The 20,128-nt window shown below is 41.8% G+C and overlaps 1 protein-coding gene across 1 annotated transcript in view; it reads left to right on the forward strand.

Moving 5' to 3' along the window:
- Positions 1-7,111: 7,111 nt before the first annotated feature.
- Positions 7,112-20,128, forward strand: part of cskl (c-src tyrosine kinase-like) — a 31,671-nt gene continuing 18,654 nt past the window's right edge. Inside the window, exon 1 of the mRNA XM_008310829.3 lies at positions 7,112-7,577. The gene's annotated coding sequence lies outside the window, so the exon portion shown is untranslated. The remainder of the gene's footprint in view (positions 7,578-20,128) is intronic.

A 20,128-nucleotide genomic window follows, 5' to 3' on the forward strand; every position in this document is an offset into this window, starting at 1 on the left:
AGTAAAGTTTTGAAAACACAGGGTCGAGTTAATTGTGCAGTCTGTACAAAAAGTTAATAACAGGGCATCCTCGACTTACGTTGAAGTTCCGTTGCTATGGTGCAACTTAAGAAAGGGAATCTAATGTCTGGGGTCCAACAGAAGTAAAAGGTGTCTTACCTTTCATTCCAACTAGTTGGTTAGTTTTAACCCCTAATGTTGGAATGTTGGCATTAGACAGTCTTAATCAATTTGTAGGAGATGGCGCCATAACCACGAAACGCCATGCCTCAAAGATAGAAAGAAAAAAGTTTAATTTTTTTTTTTTACAGAAAGTCTATACATGACATTAATGTTGTCAGCTTCTGTTAAGCACTTCTTCCAACTCAACTAAGAGTTATTATGTAGTTTGTAGCACAATCTTCTTTTCCACAAAGATGTTTAAGCTCAAACAAAGGCCATCATTTCTTTGGAGACAAATCTCTGTTGACAAACTGAAATAATGCCACTCCACTGGTGGTGCAGCAAATAGTGGTTTCTTTAAAAACAGGTTGATGAATCAGCGATATAGTTTTAGAGACATATCTGAAGAGCATTGTTTATCACAGTCACCCCCATGCCTCAGTCTCTCACCACAGACCGTTGTGGTGCAGGTGTTCAACACCGTGATATTTTTTCCCTTTTTTTTCTGTCACGCTAACCTGCCCCGTGTTTTGACTGAAACATCTGCCCATGTGGGGGGGGGGGGGGGCCCCCCCCCCCCCCCCCCACGGGGGGGGGGGGGGCCCCCCCCCCCCCCCCACGGGGGGGGGGGGGGCCCCCCCCCCCCCCGTGGGGGGGGGGGGGGGGGGGCCCCCCCCCCCCCCCCACGGGGGGGGGGGGGGCCCCCCCCCCCCCCCACGGGGGGGGGGGGGGCCCCCCCCCCCCCCGTGGGGGGGGGGGGGGGCCCCCCCCCCCCCCGTGGGGGGGGGGGGGGGGGGAGTCCAGCCCCAGTGCAGCCTCGTCCCAGAAGTCCCTGGTTGGAGGTTGGTCAGTAGGCATGTGACGGTGCGTGTGAACTCAGTCCCGGTGGGGAATAGGCGTCTCACTCTAGCTGCCTCGTGTTTGTCATGTTTTGTTAAGGCTGCCAATCTTCCCTTTGTTGCAGTAGACTGCAGTGACAAACAGACGGAGAAATAGAGATTCTTTCGTGACGAGAACAAGACCAGGTCATGAGAAGGAGGAGGAGGGTTTTCTTTTCCCAGAGGAGTCGGGGTCCTGGTTGGTGCATTGTAAGGATCTGTGTTACTGCCGCAGAAGTAACCCAGTGTTTACCTGTAGAACAGCGTTCACTTTATTCATGAGGTCATGTTTCTGGGATTTGGTTCTAATCAGTTGTTGTTTATGACGGTGTCTGGATGACGATGTGATTCAGAATGACACAGTGCATATGAACATGTGTTACAATTTAGCCATCATTTACAAATGCAGAACTGTGTTTGAGTTGAACAGAAAAGAACAACACGTACTTATACAAATGTCATTTCTGATTTAAAAAAAACCCAAACTTAATTCTATCATGTTTCTTTATTATAAACTAATATGATATGAAGGCTTGTAACGTTATAAATGTATTATTAATAATAATCTAGTGCAGTGGTTCTCAAACTGTGGTACATACACGAGCTCTCTCTAGTGGTACGTGAGGAAAATTCATATTTTCACATTTACATTTTCAGTTGAATAAATCTGAAACACCGTGCACAATTAATACAACATTTAGAAAAAAATGTGTCGCTACTTGTGAGATTATGAAATAGGATGTCTGGTCTTTTTATTTATTTACTTTTTTTTTGCTGCAATGCAAGCACAGAATCATGGGCTCACTTGCAAGTTGAACGTGGAACAAGGGTAATTCTACTGTTGGTCATCATGGTGGTACTCAGAGAGCTCAGTGTTTTCTCATGTGGTATAGAGTATAAAATGTTTGAGACTGTTTTAGTGGAACAGGATGGTGTGTTTGACCTGCCGACCTGCGGTCCAGATCTGTCTCCTATTGAAAAAAAGTCTAACGCATCATGAAGAGCAACAGTTCAGAACTGGAATCACACCCTGTCAATGTCATCATTCATTTATTTGTCCATTTTCCATTACTTTTTTAGTGGGAGATAATTGCTTCCGAACTCTAATTAATGAACAAGTACAGATAATTTGCTGAAATGTGCTGTTAATTTGCAGTTTGACCTGATTTAAGAGTACAAGAGATTCTATTAGGACACACGTTTCCTGTTCTACAGGAAGCTGCATAGAAAGCAGTAACCAGTAAGATCTGGTAATCCCTGTTTCGACAGTTCATAATGTTATCAAGACATTTCACTGTCGTAAACCCAACAGGGTGTGGCACCGTGTGTGTCTGCAAATGGCTGCCGCAAGAAATTAGAAAAAAAGCAGAAAAAAAAATCTGTTTACAAACAAACAAGCCAGAGTTCAGTGGCATGGTTTTGGCAAGAAGCTCGACAAGACTTTGATAATGGTGGAGGAATGTTAATAACATAGGTAACTGCTAACGGTTAGCACGTCTTTATGTGCCGTGTGTCTTTTTAATTAACAAACCTCATGTGGGCAAAGGTTCACAGAGTCTTTTTTTTTTCTTTTTTTTTCATAAACCACTAAACGACTCATTCACACTCTGGTGCTGAACACGTAGTTGTGTCTGTTTTTGTTAACGCTTGTGTTTTTCCTACTTTAAAAACACACCTGCATTCTCCTTAAAGGATTTTAAGGATGTCATGTTCTGTTAGCAGGGTTCCACTGTAAAAAATCAATTTGTTTTGTTCACCAAATTTATCCATCCATCCATCCATCTATTCATCTATTCATCCATCCATCTTTTATTTTTTCCCACCATCTCTCACCTCCCTTTCTTCCTCCTCGTGCTCCTCTTCCTCCACCTGCTTCCTCCAGGAGTTGCCACATCGAATCGCTTCACCTTCTTTACTGGCTCCTCAACGTTTTCACCATATCCACCTGGACCACATTCATAAATCTTCCCTGGGGTTCTTCTTCCTCTTTTCCTTTTCTCAGCACATTGAACCAACCTCTACTCCATCCTTAATCAGCTCAACCTGAACTCCTTCTCTCTGATCTGCTCTTTTCTCAACACACAGAGATCATCTCAGGTAGCCTGAGAATATTAGCACATTTAGCGTCATCCTCTGACTTCAAATGATGGTGATGTGATTGACTGACACTGATTGATTAATTTAGAATTATTACACATGCCGTCCCCGCTCTGAAAGTAGCGTTAGATTATGTAGATAACCTTGTTTCATGATGTACTTTTACAGTCAGTGATGTATTTAGACTAGAATGTAGGATGTGTAGACAGTTGTACTCATTGAAACATATTGTTTTTACTTTACGTTGCAGTATATTTCATTACAGCCTCTGTCAGGTTTGTAAAAAAATGAGATAATTTGACCCGAATTTCACACTGCGTTCTTCAAGCCGAGTTGTGAAATTCATACACTGACGGGCGTAAATAACTCCCGTGTCAAGTTAAATTGCTCTACCGATAAATCATGACCTGCTATCTCACGTACAGGACTGTGCAGCACAGCTACTGAATTTTGCAGTGGGAGGAATGAACGGCGGTGTGTCAGACGTGCCTGTCAGAGTCGTCGTAAAGCCATCAGCGCGGCTCTGTCCAACTGTTTTCACCGTCTGTTTTCCAGTTTCTATGGCGATCCAATTTACAACCGTGTTTCTACATGAGTCGGGTGGCGTTAACTTTGACCCCCCTCAGGGCTTGTTTTCTCAGCAGTGCTCCGATCTCCAGGCCGTCCTGCAGGTGGAGAACGTGCCGACTGCAGACTCCCCTGTCGGCTGTTGTTGCTCTGCACCTTTATGAGCAGTGAAATCGTATTTTGAGATCAAAGAAGCACAGTGCAGTGGCTCGGATGACAAACTGGTTTCTTGTCTCTGATCCTTTCTTTTCTTTTTGTACCACTGTATTACTTCTGTGTCTCAAGTTTACACTTGAACTACCAGGAGTTCAGATCAAGTTTAATTCTGCATTGTAATACCTGGATCACAGACACCGCGGCGTTGTTTGTTTTGTTTTTTGTTTTACTAATTCACTGACAGGCTGCACAGCCCACTGTTTATAACTACATACATTTCTGCTCATGTGTTTTAAGGTAAAGTCTTCTTTATCAGCTGTCGACCGCACTAGGTGACGGGTGAGCACGGTAACTGGTCCTTAACAATACAGATCCTGGGTCAGAGAATACCAGAGGCCTTGTTTCTTCTACATTCAATAAAATGTCGGGGGGGGGTTTCATACAACTTACATTGAATTAAACAAGATTAGGAACTCTGTTCTCACCTCAATCAAGTTTATGGCCAAGTGCATTTACACGTACAAGGAATTTGCGTTGGTATTTTGGTGCACTGGATTGGAATGAATGAGGAGAAATATAAATATAAAGATCAACATAAAGTAAAAACTGGTCAAGTTTAATCGCATTTATTTGTATTTACACTTGTGTGTTGGTGTGGTTGTAGACAAAAACATTGTCTAGTACTTCATTATTATTATTTTCAGATATGTTTTGTTTTTAAATTCCTTATTTGTACATCTGACCAGTGTGTGTAAATAGATATTATAGTTAGCATTAATGTCTCTTATCAATGAATACATTCATGTTTTAATTTGCAGCATGAATTCGTATATTAATGGCATTTTCCATGCAGAAAACTTACTGCACTTGAGCAAGAGACCTGCAACAGTGTACAGTATATGGCACCTCATCAATGTGATTAAAAAGTCAGCTATACGGCCACACTGGAGCTACTTTATGGGAGATGGTTGTTGCCCTCTGGTGGACAAACATTATGTAAGTCAGACATGTAATTGGAGTCTGTATTGTTAGTTGTTGCCAATAGTTTCAGTGTGTGGTGTGGAAACATTACTAATCTAGGTTATTTGAGGATTGTATGTTTTATTATTCAGTGATTGTATGTTTTTTTAATTTAACGCTCTCTTCACAGATGTTCATGCTTCCTTATTTATTGATTACGTGTTTTAATTATTCCGCATTGCCTTTGTCATTCATGCTTAACTGGTGCAACTAGTTGTTTATACTGACGAAGCGTCTGGTGTTCCTTCCTTTATTATTGTTATTTACCTTTTCACTGAGAAGATTGACCTTCTGAGAGCTCTTTAGTCTCTTTGAGGCATCAAATCTGATTTTTTTCTGTGGTTAAACAACTTAAACAACAACAAATTCATCACTGCTCTACAGCCATTATTTGAATGGTTGAAATGCGTTTGCGGCTCTTACTGTCATATCTCACTGTTCTAGGTTGCAGACCCCTGATCGAGGCTAACCTCACTCATGTCACGTATATCCTGGTTGTACTGGAGATAAAGTTTCCTTACAATCTATTCTAAACTTTGTACACATCCACAGACACTTGTGGGTCCACTCTGAAGCACCGATCTGGGCCACTGCTGCACCATTGTCCTCGGGGCTGCCACATGTTGCGTGCAACACCTCCTGTTTTTGAAAGGGAAAGGTTTCCTGTCCTTTGCTGTGTTTTGATAAGGCCTCTGCAACTTTTGTGTGTGTGTGTTTACAAAATGCTGACCGCATTAACTTTGTCTCTGACCTTTCACCTGGTGACCAGTCGACCCTGCATAGGCTGAGTTCCTGTTTCCTCCTTTAGACCCAACGTGGAGCGTTCGACCAGACCCCAGAAACTGGAGCAGAGCTTTATCTGAATAAGCCAATCACAAGCCACACGTTTCATAACCAGTGTTTCACATGTGACGTTGTTATTTTAGAGATAGTTAGTCCAAGTAGTGGTTGTTAAAGATTGAAGATTTGGTGGCCTGGTGGTTAAGGAAGTGGACTTGGGTCTGGTGGGTTTCAGGTTCAACTCCACCAGCAGCCAAGTTACCACTGAGGTGCCCTGAGCATGGCACTGCTGACTTTGGTGATGGGTCAAATACAGAGGTCACATTTTGTTGTGTGCTGTGTCACAATGACAAATAATTCACTTTCATTTATTCAGTTTTTCTCTGAGAAAAACATTTAAATTATGGATGTTAGCACTTGGTATAAATTAGACTCACTGATCGCCAACACCACCTTGGACCAGGTCAGACTGGAGCATACAGTAGTAGGTACAGGGACATTTTATTACTAAACATTTTTACTCATTATTTTGGGCCACATTTAGTGACACAAGCTGTGTCTGTGTCAGCATTCTAATCCTGTGTGAAAACAATGGATCAGCACAATTCCAAGTTCATAAGAACAAATACAACAGCTCTATTTTCAAACTGGCAGCCGTGCACCTTTAAATAATGCAGCTGTAGCACACGGCAGGGTTCTGAACACTTCACTTGTCCTTGTTAGAATCAATATTTCCAGTCAACATCTGTACATGTGATAAGAGAGTGATTTTCAATGCCTCACGTATTTGTACACAATATTAAGTCTTTTACCTGAGAAACTGCTTTGTTGTGAACATACTGTTAAAAGAGAGGATACTTCAACATGGGACAGACTGTGAAACCAGGTGGGATTTTCTTTTAGGTCAAATGTGTAAAACTAAACAAGCGGTGCTCAGTTGTTTCAAGCGCAGTCTCAGTCAGTATGGGGAAACATGATCACATTTGGCCTAAGGGTAATTTTTTATCCCCTGAACATGTTTTATATAGCTTTTAACATAAATATGTATTATTCATGGTTGTCTTTGACAAACACTGACAACAACTAAATCATCAAGTCAAAGTTTTAATTCCTCTCCTGAGATACGTAACAATTATTGGAATTTTCAGTGATGCTTTAAAGAGCAAGAGGAAAATGTATCCTACTGGAGCAGTTTTTTCTATACGTTAATAGAATACAGTTTATCTTTTTGGAATTTTAGACTTAAAATGCATGTAATGAAGAAAGAAAGTACATTTTCTGTAGAATTTTCGGGGCCAGTCAATAATACTTACTTTAACCATTTAGGCTGTTTTATTTGAAAATAAAAAAAAGCTATAAAATGTCTTTTATCCCGCTGTTTTGCTTTGAGTATCATCTTCGTAAAAGTGGAGTTTGGTAAAAAAAAAAAAAAATACAATAATTAGGTCTTTAAAAGTATATTTAGGCGTAACAGAGTGTGTGTAATGTCAATGCTTTGCCTGCGGTAGGCGCTGCAGCTGCAGCATGTTGCTTCTGCTGTAACAAGTCGCCAATCAGTTGACACTGCGGTGACACCTGTTGGCCACACGGTTGTGCTCACACTCTACTCAGCCCCAGCCGCGTCGTTGGTCCATCGCGCATGCGTGTTTCGTTGACGGAATGGAGACCATTTCCTCCAGCGGCAGCAACACTGAAGGCCTCTGAGAGCTCCACACACACTAACGGACATACACACACATATACACACACACATATGCAGACAGTGTACGGACAACCGTCACAGCCAAGCCACGTTTGGGATTGTCTTATCTGGCCGCTGCTGGAGCTGGATGCCCCGTGACCGCAGCCGTCACCCTGATGGGCCATCGCCGCTGATATTCAGGCACATCTGCTCGACACAACGGCGCTATCTTTCGGGTGAGTTGGTCACAGAACTGCCGTTGTTTTGTCTTTGCTCTGTTGCCGCTGCATGTTTTTTTTTTAGCATGGGGAGCTTCGTGGTAGCAAGCAGGAAGGAGGGCTGTGTTCCTGTGTGTGTTTATCAATGGTTCTGTTATTCAGTAAACAGTCGCTAAACGCCGTTTAATATCGTATTAAGGCACACGTTGGTTCCTACTGTAAACAGCAGACTGTGTAAACCTGTTCGAGTTTTAGCCATAGCTTCCAATTCATATACAATGTAACGTCACGAGATCCATTATCGGACGCCACTCATGTTAAGCCTCTTGTTATTCCTGGAAACGATGTCGTTAATACCGCATCGTTTAATGATTTTTTTTTTTACCTGACATTTTTGCTTCTCCTGCTGCTGCTTTGCTGCACTAACAGTAGCTTTAGAGACCTCCACCCCATCGCCTTTCTTTGCCCTGTTTCCATAGTCGGACATCTCGGTCATGGTTAAGTCTGTATGATCGTGACCTCTTTCTTCCTGTGATTCCGCTCCCTGTCTTCTGTAAGATGTTTTTTTGGCACAGTCTCAGCTCGGACTCCTGCAGGGAGGCCCCCAGATGAAGCTGAAAGTCATTAAAACAGGAAATCACGCAGCACTGTGTCACCACGGATGCGCTGTTTTTGTTTTTTTTTTAGTCTTTTCCCTAATTAAATTGTCCTGCAGCTGGTTTATGTAACCTAACATTGGGATGATTACCACGTGCACGGTTAACCTGCGCTGTGATATTGTGCTGAGAATGTGGGACACAAACGTGAAAGAACGACCCTGTCCGATTATAGACCCAGAGGTTTTAGCCACCGTCAGAGCTGTGGCTCAGCTTCAGCTCTGTTTTTGCCCTGAGCATATACATAATCAGTGTCTTTGCCCTGATGATGTTTGGATAACAGACTGTCGTTACTTTCTTCAGCTCTGATTCTGGTGCAGCTTAATGTAGGCCGTGGTGTATGGGTGTGCTGCACAACAGTTGATCCTATGCATAATAACAACAGGAGGCCAGAGGTCAAGTAAAGCTACAGGGCTCTTAAGCTGATGGGTGAGGGGAACGGTGACCGGTGGTCACTTAAACGGCATGTGTCACTGTGAAACCAAGTGTCAGGTTGAGGGACAATAATATTCCGTGTTCTGTCAGAGGTTCCCATGAATCAGACCAACTTTCAGCCTGTTGTCCCTGCAGCTCTGGTCGTGTAAAGGTTCGTCAGAAATGTTGAAATGAACATACCACTGCAAGCTGCGACTTGACAGTAGAAGCCCGGCACTTACTTCAGTGTTTTGTGAATTGACCATGTGTGTGCAACTAATAGTTGTTTTGAGGAAGAAGAAAAAAAGAAGCTTGTACGAGCGTCTGGTTTTGTCCCGTGTGATGATCTTGTACAAGCGTCTGGTTTTGTCCCGTGTGATGATACCAATCACAACAGAGAGTCTGAGACGCTCAGATTTGGTGACCAATTCCATTGACCCGGTATCCACAGTCAGTTTGAGGCTGAGCCACTTTGACTTTGTATTGTGTCCAAGGTTAAGACACTGGGAAGTTCACTCACGGAGGTATATGAAATATCAATTCTAATAGTATTTACTTTACTAAGACGGCTATAGGTTTCGTTGTTGCAAATATATTTTAAACCTAGCGATGTCCAATAATATCGACAAACCGGTAAGAATTGTTATCAATTTTTCCTCCAATAATGAAAACCCCAAACAGCAATGCCAGTGTTTTGCCAACATCGAACCTCCCCAACTAAAACCTTTAAATGTGGACCGTCGTTTGCAGCGCTGTCTGGATTAAGTGCCGAAATGTTTTGGCACAGCGTTTGGATTACTAATAGAGAGATTTGTCACTATGACTGGTTCGGGCAAAATGTAGGGGGGCTGTGGGGGGGGGTCTAGGGGCTTGGTATTTATTATCCCCAAAGGAACCTGGTCAGTTAGACAGCAACATGTTGGAGTCCATATGCTGTGTCTCCATCTGACTGCAAGTGTGCCAAGATTTCCATCCTAAATCTTTGAGGCCAATGTTGGGGATTGTTGGCAAATAATCCTCTTTACTTATCATCTGTGCATCTATGCCAGAGGTGCATCTTTTAAAATTAAGAAGCTGAGTTTACCCGTCCTGTGAACACAGCATGACTCAGCCCAGTCTGAGTGCTGAGACTGTACAGCTCCCCCATCTGTGAAATCCCTTCATTCTGCAGCTTGTCTACGTTTTGTCAATAGACCTTCTTCTCCTTCCCAATAACTGACGGATGCTTAGATCACAGTTGCCCTAATCTTAGTGCAACTTGACAAGGACTAGGGGCGACAGGCCAAGTCTGGAGGCCTAGCTGCGAGTCAGCTTTCTTTTCAGCGATGAGTTATGCGGAGGGTCGATCTGTCAATCCCCGAAGCTGCTAAGAGCTGAGCTGCATTACTGTCTTAACTTGAGCTCCGAGCGTGTCTTATATGCTCAGCTGGAAACTAATGACTGCTCTGTCTGTACACTGACCATCTCACTGCACATTTGAAGTCAGTCCAAGGCCTTTGCTGACTTCAACACAATGACAGCGTTCGGTTCTTTTCCTTGCCCAGCCCCTTTTTTTGTATTTTAGTGTCCACTGTCTCCTTAATGAGCAAATACAGTGCGAGGGCAGAGATTTAGTGTTTAGTTTCAGAGCTTATCAGTATAGAGATGCTCGTGAGCAACAGGACGTCACAGATGGTCCAAGACTTATTCACCACAGTAAGCTGTGGTCCTCAACTGCCTGGTTCTTCAGTCGGAGCTGAAAGTCATGTTTCTATTTCTGAGTGAAGTTGTTTGAGGCAGTTTTTTGTAGGAATTTCGTTGTATTTCATATGTGGAGCTACAGTTAACAGCTTCATTTCAATGATATATTAAATGTGTTACAAATTACACTTTAAAGGTCCCTTAAAATTACATGCAAATTAATCAGACAAATGGAATCTAGTGTGAATGTACCTCAAAGCGGATTTCCTTCCCCGCCGCAGATTTTAATCACTAACTTAAAAACAAGTTTCATTGTAATTTCTTTTATGGTGAATATCAAATATCGGGTCCAAATATTAGTGAGGATGGTCACAGTCGAATTTCCTCTGTGTATTTTTGGTTCAAGTCCATCTAAAATTAATAAATAAATAAAGCACTTCTTCTTCCACATTGAAGGCGCCGCGGTTAGATGAAAAATGAGGCGTTAACAACAGTTTGTGTTAACTTCCATTTAGCAGTTTAAAATTCCAGAGTGCTACCTTCAATTTGGTTAAGGATTGAAGGAGGTATTAAAATATGAATCTAATTGTTGTTGTTAAACCAAGTAACTAACTAGCTAACACCAGTTAATAAAAATGCATTTACAGACCAATATTTTCATCCCAATGGTATATTTATACTTCACATAACTTTGGCGTTTTGCTGCATGTCGCGTTCACGTTGTATATTGTAACGTGTGTGTGTTTAGTGCCGTACTGAATGAACAGCATTTGTTGGTGTAGTGTTAAAGGTAGTAGTTTATCTTGTTACTTCTACTCTTTTTGGTAACACATTAAACCTGCTTTGCCCAATAATAGACGACACTGACCTTTTCCAGCATCGTCACAGGAAATCAAGCTGACAAATTGAATGTCAATGGAAGTTTACTCTGGCAGCGTCACATGAAACATCCTTCACATGCACATGGTCATTATTTTAAAAAAACAAACAAAAAAAGATGACCACAGACCACAGAGCAGGGCCCTTCGTCGTATGCATCCTCTTTTCAGATAATAGAGACAGACCAAGATGATGCAACTGCAGCGTGTTTTTACACACCAGCTCCATTTAATACTTGGACCCAAGAAACTGGGTTACACTGGTTTTTGTTCACTCTGAAATAAGTCCTTCCTCAAAAAAAAAAAAAAGCCCCTGAATTGGTTGGTGTATGATGCACCAGGAGTCACTTTCCCATAAAGCACTGCAGCTTTTAAAAAAGGGAAATTCCTAGGGCTGTTTTATTTTGCTGAACTTGGTTAAATGCTTTCATTAGCTCGAGGAGGCAGTAGCTACTTCACAGACCTCTTAGCAGCTCCACAGGTTTCTGCAGCAGGACCGAACTGCGACGTGCTAACGGTCCGTTGCATTTTTCACACGTTTGCAGACACTTCAGAAGGACGGCCAATTAAACACCCTCGGAGAGGCTCAAATCTTCTGAGCACCTGCTCAGCTGTGGTCAGGGCAACCCCTTCGTACCCTCCCTCCTGGTAATCACTCGGCTTAGGAGAATAGTGGCATTGTGGCTGCCATCTTGCATGCACACGCTCTCCATCTGGTCAGTGACTGGTCAGTCAGACAGCTCCTTAGAGTGTGGGAGGCTTCTCCAGTCACGCCTACAAAGTAACTGCACAGTGTGGTCAATGAGCAGCACTCCAAGCCAAGGATGTGCCTTATCCTCCACTACCGTCTGTATCCTCTAAGGCCTCAGAGGCTTCAAACAGAGACGTTTGATTATCTCAACGTTCTGTCCCATTTCTGTTTTGTCCTGTATGTAGTATAGGACTTATCAGACAGTAATGTACTGTATGTTTATACCACATCATGTTGTTGACTGTAGTTTTACCGGCCAACACCTCCCCAGAAACATAGAAATGGAACGCCATCTTGCCGTCTAATTTGTCTTAAGACAGATTATTTTTAAGTTAATTTCCTGCGTCTGATGTTTGGTTATTACTTGCAACTCCAAATCGTTGTACCATTGCATCCTGGAAAAACTACTCTGACCGTTGTCATTTATTTTACCTCTGTCCTTTTTTTTTCAATAAAATGTTAAATTCATTCAGCAGTATAGACCGAAGTCAACATTTTATTTAAGAACTCTTTGTGTGGAAGACTCACTGATTATACGTCAGGTGAAGGGGCCTCGTACGCCAGATAACAGCAGACGACCCCACACGTTTCTGTGGCCTCTCTTTTCCATATTAGTATTTTCTACATTTGGCAAAAGTTCAAAAGTGGCAGAGTGAGGAATTCCTTAGACCAAACACATAAATCAGCCAGAACTGCTAAGTCACCAGCTTTGGCTCCAAGCTCTCCGCCTGTCCTTCACCGGCCACCCTGCCTCCGTGCCCAGAGATCCCCACTGTGCAGACCATCACATCGGTCTGTCTTTAATGGCCGTCCCAGCACTGACCTTAAATGGCCTCAGTAAAAACAAAAAAACAAAAAAAAAAACTGAAGGTTGAGCAAAACAGTCAGACCCTTAGAGGGTTCCATTTGTTATGTGTGTGTCATAAAATGGCTTTTAAATCATCTTTCCCAAATGAATGCATCTGTTTTCAGTGCGGTCCAATTCTGTCCAGTATCCAGTAGGGATGGGAGTCTTTTATTTGATTTCACGCTTTGATTTGATTATGATTACCATCATTAAACAATAGTGTAATAATCTGGCCAATACATAAATCAGTTGCTGTTGTTTTCTTTTTTTTCAAATCCACTTTGAAATAACCAAATTATTTAACAGTATTCACTTTTATTAATACCAATGCCATAGCTAAGAAATGTTCAAGTGCCTGTTGGTTGTGTACTGAAGTAAACAGCATTTCTTGTTCAACTCGTATCCTCTCCTTATTTTATAAAAGCCAACATATAAAATGCTGCCACACGTCAGCTGAAGGTTATTGTTCCTGAGCTGTGGCTCCAATTTCTATCGCTTATAGATGGCAGAGTATTACTTTTAAATAGTCAATAGTTTTGAAAAGCGATTCAAAATAATTCAAGAGACGTTTATCTTTAAAAAAAAAAAAGAATTATCTCGCCCTCAGTGACCAGAATGTTTATTGTCTTGTGTTGTTTTCAGCTCGTCGCACAGAAGTGTCAGTGAAAATGTCATCAAATTACGTAGCGAGCTGCAGTGTGACATCCTCGTGACTGAGGATTCCAGCCACTGCGCGTCTTCTATCTCACACACTGGACCTTTTCATAGAGGTTCGGGATCAGCAGATCTGCGTGCACCCTCTTAAATATGAAATAATTTATAGCTTTCACTTCTGAGACGATTCTGACTGAATGAGTCATTTGTCTCAAATGTGTTCGAATGGGGGAAAAGCTCGTACGTTTTCCACTCGTTACACCAACGTGGTGATTTTCTGCTCTCATGATTTATTATGGAGAAAATGATGAAGCTGTCACAGGGATCCGCCACAGCCTGGATAGAAATAATGACCTTCCATTTTGATAATCTGAACTGGTTCTGTTTTCTGATCGTTACTGATAACTAACCGTTGTACTTTGTCCTATTTTTATCGGTCATTTGTTGGACCGATTTCCTTATTGTTCTGTTATTGTCTTGCTCAGAAAGCTGCATAAAAACTGTTGATAAAGGCATGGTTTTTCAGTTTTACAACAAATGCTGCACTTGGGAATGATTCAAAGTATAATTTTTATAACAATTGTAAACATTTCATTAGTTTTATGATTGACATTATTTTTTTTCCTCTCCATGCTTTGTGAATTGATTGATTTTTTTTCCTCTCCATGCTTTGTGAATTGTTGCTGTGTTGTCATTATCCAATGGTACATGGTTACAAAAAAATGAGTTGTGTAAGTGTATTTAGCATCTATGCTAATGGCGCTGCTGTGCTGCCTGGGTATGACATCATCGGCTCAGTGCAAAACCTTTTGAATGAGAATTGATCAAATTTGATGTTATGCATGTTATGGTTGACGGTTGAAATGCAGACGACGCATTTTGTTGTGTCCATACGGCGGTGGTTCTCAAACTTTTTATTGGTCATTCTCTACACGAACAAGTCAGGCAGATTTTCAAGGCCCACCTTCCCCCGTTGCTCAAACACTCTCGACTTAATCTTTTTCAGATTTGTTGAAGTAACATCAAATGATGTCATATTTCATCATAAATCATAATGTCATGTCATGGAACGCCCCACTCTTTGAGGAGCACTGCTACACTGCATGTGTATGTAAATGTAGAATGACATCGAGGTGGTTGTTGTTGGAGTCGTGTTAAAAAAACTAAACCACAGATGACAAATGATAGACTTGATGACAACGGATGGCGGTTTGTTCCGTCTCAGCAGGGTGGCTTCACTGCTTCCTCTTTTTTCGTGCTGATCAGTACATCCATTATACTTGGCTCATTTAAGTCAACGGATTGACCACAAAGATAGAGTGGAACAAACAGGTCTGCTGTTATGATGTTGCTGTGTTGTTGAAAGGCAAAGTGTCCTGATTTATGTCTGCTTCAACACAGTGTGTCTTTCTGAGTAAAACGAGTGTGTTTGATAATATCTAGGTGCAGAAATCCCCCCAGGCTCTGATTTTGGAGTGAGATATTAAGCCTTCACCGTGGCCTACATCTCTGGCTGCCTCTCGTACTCCAGCCATGGAGCCTTTGATTTATTGTCACATAGATGCAGGATTTAAATTCATGGAATTTGGAGGTAAATAAGCATTCCCTCAGTTTTATATTTTTTTGTTTTTTAATTGTCAATTCTCCATTTATCTGTGTTGATTGGTTCACACCAAAAAAAGGCTTTTGATTGGTTGACTGGATCATCTAAACGAAGGAAAACCTGCTCCTTGTTTTGGCGTTATGTAACACCAGGAGAGAGAAATAACACTTACACCTTGACACATATCACATATAGTGTGTCACCTCCCACACCCCCTCCTGTAATATACAGTGTGTTGCTGTGGTACCAGTATCAATACAGGTGCAAATATCAATATAAATATAAATAAATTTGTCACCTTCACCCTCACCCTCACAACATCTGGCTCCTTCCCTTCGACGGGACGGGGGGCGGGGGGGTGTTCTTTTGAAACTAACATCCGGCTCCTTCCCTTCGAGTGGGCGGGGGGGTTATAAAGGCGGGTGGGAGTTCTTTTGAAACCAAAAGCACTAATCAGTCAAACATAAATAGTCTAAATTTTTTTTTACAGTTCTGTAAATACCACTTTTTAAACACCCTGTGGTCATCGCTGATACCCTGTGTAAGTGCAGCAGCTGTTTGTGTGATTCGTGTGCCAACAAACGGCAACACACACACACACACACACACACACACACACGAGGAATATTAACAGCTTTGGGTTCTTATCATTTTTAGGGAAAAACAAACAGCTGGATTTGAACTGAGCCCCGGAGTCTGACTCTTTACTGACTTTTTGAGTTGTTGGATTTTTTTTTAACTCTTGCTAAAGTCAACATGAATTAAAGCTCATATGTATTATTTCTTACGAAGAAAATATAAAAGTATCCACTTTCATATTGGCATCGACCAATAAGATCAGATACTTCTGTTCTTATTGGTATTTCATTTCATTTTGGTATTTGGTTTGATAAAGTCTAGGTTGTGCTAAAATATTTATTTCAGGCTGTGCTCCTATTCCATGTAGTGTGTTGAACATTGAAGTTCATATTAGTATTTCAGTTCTGTAGTACATTACAGTGATTAGTTCATGCCCGGGGTGCCCAGCCTGTTTTTGTCTTGGGTCTAAAATGATCTATTTACATTGACAACTTTAAACATACCTTTACTCATATAAACCTGTTTTTGTACATTATATGTTGTGGTGTTTTTCTCTGTGGATGTACGGCACAATATGGCTCCGTACCTCTCTGGTCTTATTTAGCCCTAGTGATTAGCATATAGAAATAAAATGGTTATCACGTTAGCATAGTGTCGTGCCTGCTCTACCCGTCTGACGACACCCAGAGGAGCCAAAGTTCAGTGACTCACGTTGTGAATTTCCCCCTTTGTAGGTTGAATAATTGACTTAGTTATTATTATTTCTGTTATAATTATAATTACGTAGGTAAATACTTCTTTTTTTTCTATTCAGTTGCTCACAAACTACTGTCAATTTGCTTCCACATTTGGACACACATGTTCGGTGACTCATACCATCTCACGTTCGTATACCACGACTCTCCCTCACATGTACGCTTGTGCAGATTATCTCCTGTTCATGGCAATGTCCGAGCATTTGCGCGGACCGCAGAAGGGTCAGTGTGTGAGGAAAACGCAGCCACCCCGGCTCAGGTTTCTGCAAAACTGCATCTCCAGTCTCCTGGGAATGTAAGAATGTACCGAGCGTTTAGGATACGAGGAGAAGCACACAGCGCACGCTCCACAGCTCGTTTCAGTTCTGGCCTCATTGTGTCATGTGAGGGGCAGAATGTGTAAAAGTGTAAGACTGTACGTACGAAATCATCATAAGGGAGTCGCTAACGGAACCTCCTTTGTTCAGTCTGCTAACAGGAGGAGTGTGTGTTGTTGCTGGCAAAGAAGGTTTAAAATGTTGTCACCACTACGTTTATGCAGTGAAGCTCCAATCTTATAGTATAGTAATGCCCTCATGGCCCCCGCCCTCCCCCGACTGACAACTGTGCCTTTGAGTACACACTCATTTCCAGTGACAGGGTCTGTCTGTTATTAATACATTTTAAATTTATTTTTATATTTTTCTGCCAATGCCATGACCATTTCTTATATCCAGAAGTTGTCAATAAAAGTTAAATACTGCTGCTTGGTTTAACTTTGTTCTGTGTTGTAACGTATTCCGCAAGTAATCAAGTCGTCATCAATAAATACAATATACTGTATCATAGAAATAATAATAATGCTGCTGTTGTTGTTGTGTTTTTGTCTGACGCTGTAACGTAGCGGTGATGGTTTGATTTGGCATTTATTCTTCCTCCTTCCTCACTCATTAGCTGTTTACCCTGAAGCCTGGGGTATTATTCTGATTAATGCAGCTGCCATTTTCCTTTCTTTTTGCTCAATTACATGCACATATTGTGCGCTATAGGCAGAAAAGTCTCTCGATTCCTAAATTTGATCAGTGCCTTACAAGGCTAACGCTGATTTGGAAGAGGTTCTTGCGTAGGAGGCGAATTTGATTTGCAGTTTATCACGTTGTGGAGATGTGTTCACAGACTGTCAGGCAAACGGCGTCCTTATAATAGAAAGTTGCACCTTTTTATAGGTGCAACGTCCTTATGTTGTCTGGTCTGCTCAGTCTGTATTCCATTCTCTGTCATGTTTTTTTTTTTTTTTTTCTCCTTGCTTGTTTGTGCTGCTTTCATATCCTGTCTGCATTAATTTCCTCTGAAAGAGGATGTGTTGCCAAAAAGGGATGACAGAGAACAGGGAACGGTTACTAATACTCTGTGGTACAATAGAATATTTACATACAATACAGTGATCTGGCCGATCTGAAAATGAGTTCACACCAATTTTCCGTACAGTACAGTGTCCTGGTGCTGGTCTGTCAGACTGAATAGTTTTATCAGTGCATACAGTGTGTATAAAGAGTGTGTGTGTGTGTGTGTTTACAGAAGAAATCTCTCGGCTCTGTTCTCTACAGGGCAGGATTTGCCGTATCTGTCTCTGCAAACATTGCCTTTATATTAACACAGTCCTCCTCTGCGATGCCTTCGAGTGCCTTTGTGTTTGTAAACCACCACACCTCTGCTACCACCGTATCACTTATTATCATCCCCAGGTGAAAACAGGCTTTAGATGAGACCCCCCGCCCCACCCAGACCCTTTTCCACCTGCATTATTTTACACTGGTGGCAGACTTTACTCCAGCCTGCTTGTTTGTTTGACACTTTAACCAAGAGGGACACACACAGTGTCGGGTGTAGTGACGGTGAATCACAGACGTCTGTGGTGTCTCTGTACCTCAGGGTATAGAACATCCACAAATTCAACATGTAACAAATGGAAATTTTATTTAAATTCCGAGTAAGTCAAGTTGCAGTTTTCACTCATCTTTTTATCCATTCATCCATTTTCGTCTGCTTATCCATTACCGGTTCCACTGAATGTCCCTGCGGGTGGTGAGTCCACTGTAAGGTTCATCTATTAAATTACACCAAATTGTTAAATTATAATATTAGAGAATGCACACGTGCAGAGAAGAGAACCTGAAGAGGTGACTGTCTGTGAAGAAGGAAAAATGATCCTGCCGTGAGCGTCCGTGAAGAGGGAAGAACTTCTGTTTGACGTGACGTTTTAAAGTTCCTTTTTATTGGACCAACTAAATGTCATAAAGCTACACCAGTACCAGAGTCACTCTTTCACAATAGTTCTGTGGGTCGCAGGTTAACTATGTGTAAGTTTTATTGTTCCTCTTGTACAATTAGATGAACGCAGAAGTGACCTTTGAACCTTCACATATCATTTGATTGTAAACACTTTGTGACCTTTTGCCTTAAGCAGGTCGGGCTAATTTTGTTCAAGCTAATGAGATTTTTTTTTCCTTTTTTTAAAGGAAACTATTGCCATCAATAACATTATCTCCAGGGCGTACCGCTGTAGACAGTAATGATCATTAGTTTGCAATTTCACTCCATATTGACCAGACAACTGTTGTTCTGTAAACGCCGCAACTTTGCTCAAGAATTATTGTCTACAGAAAAAGAGTGTGAACGTGCACCACTGACGTTAACTGCTGCCAGATGTGTGTGTTAAAAAGCATATTTTTAAAATCCCTCTATAAAACGGCCTATTTTGCTCCCAGTGGACACTGCCTCACACAGGGCTCTAATGCAAGTCAGTGGTTGTGAATTAATAATTCAGAGTGCTGGCACAGCTGGATGGAGCCTCTATTATTCATGGCTGCCACTGGGACTAACAGCAGATGACTTTCTCATATAAGAAACCAGGCAGTTCTCAACACTGTTTTAGCCCCGATCGTCACTGTTTCCCAGGGTTCTCTTTTTCTAGAGCTATGTTTCGTCTACTGCATTTTCCTCTTCTTTTTTTTATTTTTATTTTTTATGCCCCAGTGTTTGCTGACTGCGTTGAGCCGTGTCTGTCACAACATCATTTTTTCATTCATCCTCCCTGGGAAGTCTTAATTGAAATTCATACACTATCCTGGCACAAAATGTCTTTTACAAGAACAAACACTGAGCTAACTAGCTTGTCTTCACAAACGTTTTCAGCAGAGAATATTTTGATGTGGAAAAATGAGAAGCAGTAGAAAAGCTGAGGCAAAAGTGAAGCTTTTCAACCTAAAACATTTTGGACCAAGTGAAAGAAGAATAGAAGTTTTTTTTCTGAGCTTTGTACCTAATTTTCCTTCAGTTTTTTAACCCGTAGTTGTACATTTATACTTTAGCAAAAATCTGGAGTCTATTTTTTGCAGTTTGGGTTTATTCACTGTCCCGATAATCTGTTGAATCTTGGGTTTCCATTTGCTCTCTCAGATATGCGCTCCTCTTCATTTCTGCCTCCCTTTTGTCCCTTGCCTTCTTTCTAGTCCACTGAGAGAGATTTTTTTTTCTTTTTTCTTCGGGTGCCACTGCTGCTGCTGCTGCTGCCACTGAATGCTTCTTTTATTAAGGAGATTTGGAGCTCCAGTCACCACTAATGCCCCTACCATATTGTACCAGCCCCCTGCTGAGGCTGCCTCTAGTGACGTCCTTTGTGTCTCCGTCCCAGTGCTTTGTCTCATGCTTCATCCTTTGGTCTGAATGGAAGAGTTGTCATGTGTTGCTGTTGAGGGAGGACGAGAGGCTGC

This window comes from Cynoglossus semilaevis, chromosome 5, assembly GCF_000523025.1.
Source record: "Cynoglossus semilaevis isolate Cse_v1.0 chromosome 5, Cse_v1.0, whole genome shotgun sequence".
NCBI lineage: Eukaryota > Metazoa > Chordata > Actinopteri > Pleuronectiformes > Cynoglossidae > Cynoglossus > Cynoglossus semilaevis.